Below are 14646 nucleotides of genomic sequence, written 5' to 3'. Positions count from 1 at the left end.
GTATGAGATAGAGAGAATTTGGGACTGATGGCACCAGTCATATAGGTCATACAGGTCACTAGCAAATCTGGGCCCAAACTGTGCCAAGAAAAATAGAGGTACATTAACTTTGGGGAAATTAAACAAGTCAGAGGTGAGGTGAATTTAGATGAATTTGGGTGATTTCAGTAAATGGTGTTGGCCAAATAATTTTGTCAAGCCTTTGGTAATTTAAAGATGTGAAATCTGCCTGTAACCTCACTTGTGATTTTACCTGTGCTTTCTATTCTTTTATTTCTTGCTCTAGTTTTTTAAAGACAAAAATTCAAAAAAATTCCACTTTCATCTTAGATACATATTGAAGATACTTATCAAAAAGATACCTATTAAAATCTAAGCCAAGATAGCTATGAAGAGCAAATTGCTGCCTGAAGCAGTTATAATGGCGGTCGTGATCATTTCTCTTACAAGAGTGAGGGGGCTGCCGCAAACGAAGCAGGGGTAAAAACTGGGAGGGGTTGATTGGTCCTCCCTTCCCCCTGGGGTTTTCCATAATAAGCTTTTCCTGAGCACGTGTATGTGTGTGAGTGTGTGCGTTCCATGCCATGGGTATTATGTGGCTGGGCTCTAATCATTTTCTCTTCTTGGCTGTTGGCAATGCTGTGGAGTAGAAGGTCAGTCTCTCTCATGTAGAAGAGCAGAATGATTAGATAGCAAGACTGTTAATTAGAATGCTAAGACCGCAGCAGGGCACCTTCTCACTGATCAGCTGTATGAAGGCAGCTCAAACTATAAAAAGCTGGAGAGAATCCATGTGGAATACTTGTTGGTGCCAAAATCTCTAATGCCCCAAAGAAAAAGAGCCAAGTATCAACCCTACACAGGATTTTAACTCTAAGGAAAGACACAAGGCACATTCCAGTTTAAGTGTTGAACAAGTGCCAAAATTAGATTAAACAGTGAATGATTATTGTTAAAGGTAGTAACAAGGTATATGTATTTCTTTATATCTTGCTCTAAATGCTGTAATCAATTTTTATCTATAATAATTTGAGATGAATTGTTATGCTTTGTTAACTTAATATTCTATTTTTATAGAAAAAGGACAGAGGCATCGAAAAGCATGTTAACTTCTCTTTCTCCTGTGGGAAGCCTTTTGCTCCAGTCTATAGTCATGGGTCTGCCCAGGAGCAGCCAGATCAAATTGTAGTCATGATTGTAAGGGAGGGAAGCGTCCATATGTATAAACTCCAAAACTCAAACCTACAAAAGAATACAGCAAGCAAGTTTCTCACAAGAATAAGAAACAATGAGAGGAGCCACAATGGTGACAGGAGTCCATGGGGCCAGGAACCCTGCTTTGCGCACCTGATAGAAAGGCTCTGAAGTCAGGGGGTACCTGTCTGCATGGATATCAGTTGAAAAGTTGGTGAAGCCTTGAGTACAAGGGCCTCTTTTTCTACACACCTCTTATTCACACTGCAGGGTCGATCGGTGCCGTTTTTCAAGCCCTTCCTGCCATATTCCTGCTCTTGTTAATGCTATACATTCTCAACTGCTAAGGACTCCCCGTTAAGAGAGTGTTTTCCCCTGAGGATCGGAAAAAGGTAAAGAGATTTTCGGAAGAGACACCTTGGAAACAGTGGATTTATACTGTAAAGAGTGGAGGCAAAGCCTTTCCCAATTAAAAAGAAAGATTTTGGGAGGATGAGCTGGGAGGATGAAAGTACAAGGTGAAGGCATTGGTGACAATGGTATTAGTTTGAATCACAGCCCACCATTTCCTCACTGCATGACCCTGGGCATGTTACCTAAATTCTCCAAAAATCAGTTTTTGTCATTCTTATCATAGAATTAAAAATACTTAACCTCCTGGTTCTGGGAGGAGTAAATGTAATAATTTATATTTAGCAATTTGTATAAATCTCTTGGTACAAAACTTGAAACACAATAAGCATTAAATAAGTGATAGCCAGTGTTACTAGCTATTATTGTCTTGCCTACATTACTGTGTCAGACATTGAAATTCCTGTGCAATCTCCCTCTACCTTGCCTACTTATCTCATTTCCTACCATTCACTCTCCTTCCATCCCTGTAATATGTGTTCATCATGAACATGTACCAGGCTCCATCCAGGCCTGGGCCCATTTTCTTCTCCTTATTATCACCTTTGTTTCTCCTACAGACTGAATGAAATTCTCCTTCCCAGGCTGCCATCTCATCCCTGGAAATTCAACTTGAATATTAGTTCCTTCGTGAGGCTATTTAGAGCAATTTCTATTCACTTTAGACTCTTCCTTTCTCTGTATTGTAATTATTGTTTGTGTCATAGGCTTAAGTGCTGGATTATATAGAGAAGAACTTTCTGTCATGATGGAAATGATCTATAGCTGTGTTATCTAGTACAACAGCCACGAACTACATATGGCTATTACTTACTTGTAACTAATGGCTAGTATAATTGAAGAAGTGCATTTTAAACTTTATTTGGTTTTAATCAATTATACTTTAAATCTGAATGACTGCCTTGGCCTAATATGTCAACAGTCTACTCTGACAAAAGATCTTGTGAGAGGTAACACTCACGTGTTTTTGCTGGCCTCCTGGGGCCAACACCTATCGTCTTTTCCCATGGTGTCCTGTCTGCCCATGGAATCGATGTGGGGAAAGAGAAATAGAGGTGCAATGCTCAGCACGAGGGGCGTGGTTGTGAGCGAGACTGAAGTTGGGGTGAATAGGACCTAGTCCTATCTGTTTGTGAGTAATCCTGCAGAATTAGATCTACTGGTTGGCAGGATTTATACGAACCCTGCTCTGGTGAGCTGGCAGGCCTTGCGGTTCTACATGTGAGTAAGGCCTTTTTTGAGGGCCCCTGAGTCACTGTGGCTGATCCATGGAACTGACCTTTGTGGCATCCCACCTGGCCTGGATCAGGCTATTGCTTGACCTTTCTTCCTCTTATTAGAGAATTTTCACCCTGTGACTCAGCTCTGGTTCCTGATTACAAACTCTTCAGAGCTGCCTTGAAATCCTCCCATTCTGTGTTGAGTCTATTCTGCATTTCCCAGGGGTTCATGAACATTTGGAGATCGCAGACTCCTTTGAGAAGAAATACATGCTATGAACACCTTTCTTAGAAAAATGCACATGGTCACATCCATATGCAATTTTGCATATAATTTCATCAGATTTCTTGAAACTCAGGCCTAGGTCTGAGACCCTTGGTTAAGACCACCTTCTTTAACATTTATGCAGCCAATAAACATATGAAAAAAAGCTCATCATCACTAGTCATTAGAGAAATTCAAATCAAAACCCCAGTGAGATACCATCTCACACCAGTTAGATGGTGATCATTAAGAAGTAAAGAACCAACAGATGCTGGAGAGGATGTGGAGAAATAGGAACACTTTTACACTGTTAGGTGGTAGTGTAAATTATTTCAACCATTGTGGAAGACAGTGTGGCGATTCCTCGAGGATATAGACCAGAAATATCATTTGACCCAGCAATCCCATTGCTGGGTATATACCCAAAGGATTATAAATCATTCTACTATAAAGACACATGCACATGTATGTTTATTACAGCACTATTTACAATAGCAAAGACTTGGAACCAACCCAAATGCCCATTGATGATAGACTGAATAAAGAAAATGTGGCACATATTCACCACGGAATACTATGCAGCCATAAAAAAGGATGAGTTCATGTTCTTTGAAGGGACATGGATGAAGCTGGAAACCATCATTCTCAGAAAACTATCACAGGAACAGAAAATCAAACACTGCGTGTTCTCACTCATAAGTGGGAGTTGAGCAATGAGAACACGTGGACACAGGGAGGAGAACATCACACACTGGGGCCTGTCAGGGGGTGGGGGTTTAGGGGAGGGATAGCATTAGGAGAAATACCTAATGTAGATGATGGGTTGATGGGTGCAGCAAACCACCATGGCATGTGTATACTTATGTAACAAACCTGCACGTTCTGCACATGTACCCTAGAACTTAAAGTATATATATATATATATATATATAAAGAACACCTTCTTTAATCTGACCTTAGAAGTTCTGCATGCTACTCTTTCCTTGCTCAGCACCAGCTCAGATCTAACTTATTCTGTATTCATTGGGTAACATTTTGATGACTGGTTCAGGGCTCTAGTTACCTTAATAACAGGAACAGTCACTCTAAATAGCTATGAGGAGTATTTCAGTCACTATAAATAGCTATCCCCAATGGGTAGGTTAAAGGTTGGCATTCTGGCTTACAAATATTTTCCTCCTTGCAAAAGAGGTATTAGAAATTGGTTATATATAGCTACAATTATAAAATTCATAAAACAGCAGCACTGAGCTCCAGACTCCGGACTGAGAGTGTCCCAGTCCCCCAGCTTTACCATCTCTTGTTAATTACAGGTGTCCAGCCATGGATCTGTCATGCAGTACCATATATATCCTCAGTTGAACTTTGAATTTGCATACTTTAACTCAGCTGAGTTTTCTTCTGATGTGACCTGATCCTTCATCCCATAGAACACAAGTGAAGAGTTGGAGGAAATGTTGAGACTATTTTTTGCAGAAGCCCAGGGAAGGAGGTGCCTGGTTCAAGGTCTCACAGCTGGTGGATGACAAGGCATGGCTAGAACCCAGCTGGCTTCTATTCCAGTTCAGTGTTTCCATTTCTCTATGCTCTATGAGTAATTTGTCCTTGAGGTTTGGATAAGATGACTTGGGAAGTTGAGCCTGTATCATATGTGTATTCATATGCATGAATTCATATGTGTATTCATATGCATGAATACCTCATTTTATGCCTTGGATATATTCTTGTAAATTTGGTAATAAAGTGAATTTCAGCAAATTATATATCTTATCATGTTTCTTAAAGATTAAAGATTCAATCCTTCTGTGAAAGCTTTTAGCCTTGAGTATACACTTGGATACAATAGAAAACCCACATGCTTAGAGTGAAAATAATTTTCTGATGAAATATTAAAATTATGTTCTGAATTAACTAACAAATATTAAAGTGTCAGACAAAAATATTTTTGTCTAGAGCAAAATAAAGCCTATTTCTTTAATATACATTTTTCTCTATCTGCAGAAATATTCCTTTTGAAAAGCTCAAAGTTTTATTTCTCCTTTCTGAAGGGTTTATCTTGCACGATCACTGTTAATTGTTTAACAGCCTAGATTAGCTTGCCGAGTGTTTGTTTAGTATCTCGTGTAAATTCTTTATCATTAACAGTCAGCTTTCCTATAGTATTCTTAAGGTTTATTATTTCTGTAAGCATGACTTTCTCTGTTGTGGGGTTTTTGTAAGTGGAATAAATAAGCAAAGCAGCAGCTATTTTTTAATAGCCATAGGATATTGTATTTTATAATTTAATAAAAACTCTAGAATGTCATAGGAGATAACATAAAGTTTGGAATTCTTTACCAAAAAGTCTAATGTCAGTTTTGTTTCCTCAGTTACTTGCTATGATTATCTTTCCTCTGGCCACCACGGTCAGAGTAACTGCCTTAGCCTAGTCCCAAGACCAGTACATTTTGTGCTATAGATGATTTCAGGAGGAAGGAAGAGTTTAGACAAATGAGCTGCAGAGACAGTCCTCAAACTTTGCATTAATTAATCACTTCAGCTGCTCCCTCCTAAACTTTTAACTAGAACAGCTAATAGGGAGCAAAACGGATGGGTTTGAATTTCGTCTCCTTTTGTTTTCCCTGCTCACTCTCTGGAAAAGGGGGTAATGAACAGTGAAATGGCAGGCGTGAGATGCGAGGAGGGTGAGGACCTGCCCATGGAGCCTGTGGCTGTGTAATCGGCTCCTGAATTATCACAAGGTGTCCCACTGTTTTATTGTCAGAGATGTTCAGGTTCCCACGTGGAGGGGAGTAAGGATATGAAAAGATGGTGTCCCCATGTCCATTCTGTCCGTTGGATGGGAGATGGACTTCCAAAGAAGATTCTTTAGAGAAAAAATAATAGAAGACAAATGTTGGTTTACAACATGTAATAAACCTGTTAGTGTTTACAGTACAGATGCTGACACTGTTTAACCTAATAGCAAGCTGTTGCCTAAGTATCTTTTGGAGGGTAATTAAAAGACTCCTAGATGCACTGAAACCAATTATATTAAAATTTTATTTGTAGGGAGTACTGAAAACTTCAGGTAAAAAAATCAGAATTCATGATCCAACCAAAGATGTCAGGCATCAGAGATGCTGCCAGAAGGAGATCCCGATTAAAGACCAGGGCTTAGTTACAAAGGCGGAGACCTCAGTTCAGCTTTCCTGATCCGACCTAGCACTACTTTAATAAGGGAAAGTTCACTGTTGTAATATTATTAGGTAGAAATTAGAAGAAGTAACTGATTATTCGTCTGGAAAGAAGATCACAAAAATGTGTGGGCCTGCTTGAAGACATTTAGTAGCAGAAAGGCTAGGAAAATCGGTGCTGACAGGGCACTGAGAAGATGCTCTTTTTTGGAGAGCTGCAATTTTCAGGCATAATAAATGGGTCATGTTTGCTGTTTGTGTGTGTTTGCTGTTTGCCAAAAGCCCACCAGGTCTAGCTGGGTTTCCCAGCAGAATTCCAGAAGAGATGTACCAGAGATCCACCTGCTTCTTCCGAGACTGCCACTGACAGGATGTGTGACCTCAGAGAGTCACTGTCCTGCTCCGAGCATCACTTTCTAGGATCTGTAAAGAGAAAGGAACACTTTTGGTTCAAAGACGGGTCAATCCTGCTGTAATTATACCTCGTACTGAGAAAATACCTTTCCTCCTAACTCCCAAGTAATTTGGAAAAAGGTGTTGGTTCTTAAAACCCCTCTCTAATTCACAGGGATTATTGCAGCTGGAGTTATGGAGGGCCAGTGAAGTTAAGTTAAGTGGTGGGAGAAAAGTGACCATCTCACTTTCAGAGGAGAATGGAGAACGGTACTCCTGACTCCAGAGCTTAAGCCATTCAGCTAGAATTGTGTGGAAAATGGAAGAGTCTGATGAAATTTGGTGTTTGGTGTTTTCCTCAGTTGTATGGGTGTTTCAGTTTTCTTACTAGTCCTGTCTGCCTTTTTATTTTTTGACTGGAGTTCATCAACAGTAGTTGTAGCCAAAGATACCAGAATAGGAGTGATGTCATTTAAAAAAATGGGCTTTAAAAAAAGACTTTATTTTTTGAGCAATTTTAGTTTCACAGCAAAATTGAGAAGAAGGTACAGAGATATTCCATATACCGCCTGTCCACACACATGCCTAGCCTTCTGCGTTTTCTGCATCTCCCACAGAGTGGTACATTTGTTAGACTTGATGAACCTACGTTGACACATTATCACCCAAAGTCCATGGTTTACATTAGGGTTCACTCTTGGTGTTGTACATTCCATATACAAGAAATTTATGTCATGTATCCATGATTATAGTGTCATGCAGAGTGGTTTCACTGACCTAAAAATCTGCTATGCTCTGCCTATTCATCCCTCTCTCACCTCACCCCTACCCCCGGCAGCCACTGATCTTTTTACTGTCTCCATGGTTTTGCCTTTTCTAGAATGTCATGTAGTTGGAATCATAAAGTATGTAGGCTTTCAGATTGGCTTCTTTCTCTCAGTAATATGTATTTAAGTTTCCTCCATGTCTTTTTTTTTGAGACAGGGTCTTGCTTTGTCACCCAGGCTGGAATATAGTGATGTGATCTCAGCTCACTGAAGCCTTGACCTCCTGGGTTCAAGCAATTCTCCCACGTCAGCCTCTCAAGTAGTTATGACCACAGTTGTGTACCACCATGCCTGGCTGATTTTGTATTTTTCATAGAGACAGGGTTTTGCCACATTGCCCAGGCTGGTCTCGAACTCCTGAGCTCAAGCAATCCGCCTGCTTCGGCCTCCCACACTGCTGGGCTTACACACATGACCTCCATGTCTTTTCATGACTTGATAGGTCATTTATTTTTAAGTACAGAATAATAGTCCGTTGTTGGATGTACCAGAGTTTATTCACTTATGAAAGTCATCTTGGTTGAAGGATGAAGTTTTCTGATGTCATCTTTTCATATCATCTTTTGCAGGACTGGTGGGATGTGGCATGTGAGGTGAGGTGAGGGCCTGAACATGTGGCGAGAACTCATGTGGTCACAGACTTCATTCCCAGGTGGATCTCTTGACACCCATTCTCCACATTCCAAGCCAGGGCTGTCTCCAACATCCATGTGAAGAGATACACTGAGCTGAAAAATTGGGGCCTTTTGCAACCATGCTTTTTTTGCTGGTGGCTCTCACTCATGTTTCTCGGTCCCATCAGTGGTAAGCAACATTCTTTGCTCCAACTCTCTGTCCTTGTTCCAATATGGGGCCCTCGGACCTCCTCATAGTCCTCACAAATGGCTCTGGGAGTTCCTGGGGTTATCTCAGTCATGGTTAGCACACTGGCATTTGACACTTTCACTATCTTCTGCTTCCCAAGTCTGACTTATAGGATACTGATTCTTGTCACTGCTGCTCTAGGTCTTGGTGTAAGTCATTAGGCCTGGAATTAAAGATGATTGAGGGTGTCACCTCTGATGGTGCCCCATTACTTTTTTTCCTTAAATTTATTTTATTGTGGTAAGAGCACAACTTGAGATCTACTCTCAACAATTTTTTTTCTTTTTTTTGAGATGGAGTTGCACTCTTATTACCCAGGCTGGAGTGCAATGGCACGATCTCAGCTCACTGTAACCTTGGCCTCCTGGGTTCAAGAGATTCTCCTACCTCAGCCTCCCAAGCAGCTGGGATTACAGGCATGTGCTACCATGCCTGGCTAATTTTTTTTATTTTTAGTAGAGATGGGATTTCTCCATGTTGGTCAGGCTGGTCTTGAACTCCCGACCTCAGGAGATCTGCATGCCTTGGCCTCCCAAAGTGCTGGGATTACAAGCGTGAGCCACTGTACCTGGTCACCCTCAACAAAATTTTTAAGTATACAATACATTATTATTGGCTATAGGCACAGTGTTGTACAGGAGATTCCTACAGCTTACTCATCTTGCTTAATGGATACTTCCGGCTCATTGATGAGTAACTCTTCATTTTCCCCTCCCTCCAGACTCTGGCAACCACCTCTCTACTCTTTGATTCTATGAATTTGACTTAGTGAAGCCAGGCGCGGTGGCTCAAGCCTGTAATCCCAGCACTTTGGGAGGCCGAGATGGGTGGATCACAAAGTCAGGAGTTCAAGACCAGACTGACCCACATGGTGAAAGCCCATTGCTAATGAAAATACAAAAATTAGCCGGGTGTGGTGGCATGCACCTGTAATCCCAGCTACTCAGGGGACTGAGGCAGGAGAATCACTTGAACCTGGGAGGCAGAGGTTGCAGTGAGCCGAGATAGCATCACTGTACTCCAGCCTGGGTGACAGAGTGAGACTCCATCTCAAAAAAAAGAAAAAAAAAAAAAAAGAATTTGACTTAGTGAGGTATCTAATATAGGAGAAACCATTCGGTATTTATCTTTTTGTGATTGGCTTATTTCACTCAGCATAATGTTCTCAAGGTTCATCCATGTTGTTGCGTATGGCAGAATCTCCTTCTTTGTAAAGGCTGAAAAATATTTCATTGTAGATATACACCATTCAGATGTTTTCTGTATCCATACATGCGTTGATAAGCACTTAGCTTGTTTCCACAACTTGGTTATTGTGAATAGTGTTGCAATAAACATGGAAGTGCTAATATTTCTTCAGGATCCTAATTTCAATTCTTTTGGATAAATAATCAGAAGTAGGATTGCTGGATGATATGGTAGTTATATTTTGTATTTTTTGATGAACCTCTCTACTATTTTCTAGAATGCCACACCATTTTGTATTCCCACTAACGGTGTGCAAGGGTTTCAATTTCTCGACATTCTCACCAATAATTGTCTTTTTTTTAAAAGTATGCAGTACATTATTATTGACTAGAGGTACAGTGTTGTGATGTGAATCATATCTTTGTACAGTGTTGTACCTATAGTCACTATCTTTATTTTTTAAAAGATTGTATTTTCAAAAACAACAAAAAGTACATATATTTAATGAGTGGCATTGTTTTTTTTTTTTTTTTTTTTTTTTTTTGAGATGAAGTTTCGCCCTGTCGCCCAGGCTGGAGTGCAATGGCATGATCTCAGCTCACTGCAACCTCTGCCTCCTGGGTTCAAGCAATTCTCCTGCCTCAGTCTCTCAAGTAGCTGGGATTACAGGCACGCGCTACCACACCCAGCTATTTTTTTTTTTTTTTTAATCTTTACTAGACATGAGGTTTCACCATGTTGGCCAGGCTGGTCTCGAACTCCTGACCTCGCGATCTGCCCTCTTTGGCCTCCCAAAGTGCTGGGATTACAGGCATGAGTCACCATGCCTGGCCAAGTGGCATTGTTTTAAATGTTTCCAAATTTCTTTAATTTCTCACTCAATAGAAGACAGGTAGATTCTCTTATCTCTTTTGCCTTCAGTCTGTTGTGATATCACATTTAAGGTAGCTGTTGTGAACTTATGAGAGAATGAGAATGAAAGAGGCAAATAATATGTTAGTATTATTATGAAAATAGTTTTAATCTTGTGGATAGCCAGATCACATTGTGACAACCTTTGCAGTAAAGAGGTCTAAGTTTCAAATTTTTGTCTTTTTTTTTTTTTTGATAATAGTCTTCCTGATGGTGTGAGGATTAACAAATCATTGTGCTTCGATTTGTATTTCCCTGATAAGTAGTGACATTGTACTTTTTTTATATGCTTGGTGACCATTTATATATCTTCTTTGGAGAAATGTCTATTCAAATCTGTAGTTCAGTTAAAATTAGGTCTTTTTTTTTTTTTTTTTTTTTTTTTGCTATTGAGTTGTATAAAATTCCTTATATAGTTTAGAGATTATCTCCTTATCAAATATATTGTTTGAGAATATTCTTTCTCATTCTATAGGTTATCTCTTCACTCTATTGATTGCTTTCTTTGCTGTGCAGAAGCTTATTAGTTTGATGTAGTCCCACCTTTGTTTTTGTTGTCTGTGCTTTTGGTGTCATATCTATGAAAAGTCATTGTCAAGACCAAATTCATAAATATTTTCCTGTTTTTGTTCTAGAAGTTTTTACAGTTTCAGGTCTTATATTTTAAGTTAAACAATTTTGAATTGATTTTGAACAATTATGAATCAATTTTGAGTTATTTTTGTATATGCTGTAAGATAAGAGTTCAATTTCATTCTTCTGCATTTGGGTAGCCAGTTTTCCCATCATCATTTGTTGAAGAGACTATCCTTTTCCTGTATTGTATTCTTGGCACCCTTGTGGAAGATTGGTTAATTGCATATACACGGATTTATTTCTGGGCTCTGCGTTCCGTTGCATTGGTCTACAGTAGTCCTCAACTTGTCCTCTGTTGCACTTTCTGTGGTTTCAGTTACCCATGGTCAACCATGGTCTGAAAATATAAAATGGAAAATTCCAGAAATAAATAATTCATAAGCTTTAAACTGCATGCTGTTTTGAGTAGTGTGATGAAATACTGTGCTGTCCTGCTCCATCCCATCCAGGATGTGAATCATCTCTTTGTTCAGTGTACTCATGCTATATATGCTACCCGCCTGTGAGTCACTGTAGTTTTCTTGGTTATCAGACAGAAAAAATATAGCATATATAGGGTTTGGTATTTTCTGTGGTTTCAGGCATCCATTAAGAGTCTTGGAACATATCCCTTGTGGATAAGAGGGGGACTGCTGTTTATGACTCTCCTCATGCCAATATCATAATGTTTTGATTATTGTAGCTTTGTAATATATTTTGAAACAGAAAATGTGATACATACAACTTTGTTCTTCTTTCTCAAGATTGATCTGGCCATTCATGGTTTTTTATGCTTTTCTATATGAATTTTTGAATTCTGTTTTCAGTTTTTGGAAAAAATGCCATTGGGATTTTGATAGGAATTGCACTGAATCTGTAGATTGCTTTGGGTAATATGAACATTTTAACAATATTGCATCTTCTAATTCATGAACACAGGATGTCTTTCTATTTGTGTGTTCCTTAAATTTTCTTTCATTAATATTTAGTAGTTTTCAGTACAAAGTCTTTCACCTACTTAGTTTTTTCTTAAGTATTTTTTTGATGTTATTGTAAATAGGATTGTTTTCTTGGATTCCTTCTCAGATAGTTCATGGGTAGTGTATAGAAATGCAGCTTGTTTTTGTATAATGATTTTGTATCCTGCAAATTTACAGAATTAATTGACTAATTATAACAGTTTATTTTTATTTTTATTTTTGAGACAGAGTCTTGCTCTGTCGCCTAGGCTGGAGTGCATGATCTTGGCTCACTGCAACTTCTACCTCCTGGGTTCAAATGATTCTCATGCCTCAGCATCCTGAGTAGCTGGGATTACAGGCATGTGCCACCACGCCTGGCTAATTTTTGTATTTTTAGTAGAGATGGGATTTTTCTGTGTTGGTCAGACTGGTCTTGAACTCCTGACCTCAGGTGATCTGTCCACCTTGGCCCCCCAAAGTGCTGGGATTACAGGCATGAGCCACTGCGCCTGGCCTCTAACCGGTTTTTTAAATGGAATTTTAAGGGTTTTCTATATATAAGATCATGTCATCTGCAAACAGGGACAATTTTACTTCTTCCTTTCTAATTTGGATGTCTTTTATTTCTTTTTCTTACCTAATTGCTGTAGCTGGGACTTCCAGTACTGTGTTGAATAGAAGTGGCAAGAGTGGGCATCCTTGTTTCTGATCTTAGAGGAAAAACTTTCAGTTTTTCATGATTGAGCATGATATTAGCTGTGGGCTTTTCATACATGACCTTTATTATGTTGAGGCACTTTCTATTCTAGGTTTTTTGAGAGCTTTTATAAAAAAAGGGTGTTGAATTTTGCTAATGCCTTTTCTGCATCTATTGAGATGATCATGTGTTTTTAATTCTTTATTTTGTTAATAGGTGATAAGTTTGGATATGTGTCCCTGCCCAATCTCATGCTGAATTGCAATCCCCAGTGTTGGAGGTGGGGCCTGGTGGGAGTGATTGGATCATGGGGCTGAATTTCTCATACATGGTTTAGCACTGTCTCCTTGGTACTGTTCTCGTGATGGTGATTTCTCATGACACTTGGTTGTTTAAAGGTGGGTGGCAGTGGGTAGCACCTCCCCCTGTCTCTCCTGCTCCTGCTCTTGCTATATGACATGTAAGCTCCTGCTTCACCTTCTGTCATGATTGTAAGCTTTCAGAGACCGCCCCAGAAGCAGATGCCAGTGCTCTACTTCCTGTACAGCCTGCAGAACCGTGAGCAAATTAAACCTTTCTTCTTTAAAAGTTCCCAGTCTCAGATGTTTCTTTATAGAAATGTGAAAACAGACTAATACGATAAGGGTTATCTTATTAATCGATCTTTGTGTGATAAACCATCCTTTCATGCTAGGGATAAATCCAATTTAATCATGGTGTACGATCCTTTTATTGTGCTGTTGGATTTGGTTTGCTAGTGTTTTGTTGAGGACTTTTGCATCTATATTTATCAGAAATATTAACCTGTAGTTTTCTTATAGTGTCTTTGACTGCCTTTGGTATCAGGGTAATGCTGGTCTCATAAAATGAATTTAGAAACGTTTCTTCCTCTTGGATTTTTTTGTAAGAGTTTGAGAAAAATTGGCATTAATTGGCATTAATTCCTCTTTAAAAGTTTAGTAGAATTCACCAGTAAAACAATCTGATCCTGAGCTTTTCTTTATTGGGAGGTTCTGGATTACTGATTCAATCTTCATACTGGTTATAGGTCTGTTCAGGCTTTCTATTTCTTCATGATTTAATCTTGGTAGGTTGTATGTTTCCAGTAATTTATCCATTTCTTTTAGGTTGTCCTGTTTATTGGCATATAATTGTTCATAGTAGTCTCATGATTCATTTTACTTCTGTGGCATCAGTTATAATATGTCCTTTTTCATTCTGATTTTATTTATCTGAATATTTTTTCTTCTTAATTAGTTTACCTAAGGGTTTGTCAATTTTATCTTTTCAAAACACCGACTCTTAGTTTTATTGATTTTTCTATTTTCTATTACATTTATTTCTGCCCTACTCTTTGTTATTTCCTTCCTTCTGCTAACTTTGGGCTTAGTTTATTCTTTTTCTGGCTCCTTGAGGTGTAAAGTTAAGTTGTTTATTTGAGATCTTCTTTTTTAATGAGGGCATTTATTGCAATAAACCTCTCAGTAGTGTTTTTGCTGTAACCCATAAGTTTTGGTATGTGTGTCTTCACTTTTATCTTGAGATATTTTTATTTTTATATCATTTAAAAAATTTATATTTTTTCTTGAGACAGGGTCTCACTCTGTCATCCAGGCTGGAGTGCAGTGGCATGATCTTGGCTCACTGCAGTTTTGGCCTCTCTGGCTCAAGTGATCCTCCTACCTCAGCCTCCTGAGTAGCTGGGACTATGGGCACATAACACCATGCCTGGTTAATTTTTTTTATTCTTATTTTTTTGTAGGGATAAGGTCTTACTATGTTGCCCAGGCTTGTGTTGAACACCTGGGCTCAAGTGATCCTCCTGCCTCAGCCTCCCAAAGTGCTGGGATTACAGGTGTGAGCCACTATGCTTGGTCTTGAGATATTTTTAAATTTCCTTTTCAATTTCTTCTTTGACTCAA

This window comes from Macaca fascicularis, chromosome 2 (assembly GCF_037993035.2).
Source record: "Macaca fascicularis isolate 582-1 chromosome 2, T2T-MFA8v1.1".
Taxonomy (NCBI): Eukaryota; Metazoa; Chordata; class Mammalia; order Primates; family Cercopithecidae; genus Macaca; species Macaca fascicularis.
The sequence above is the reverse complement of the archived record's forward strand: the minus strand, read 5'-3'. Positions refer to the sequence as shown.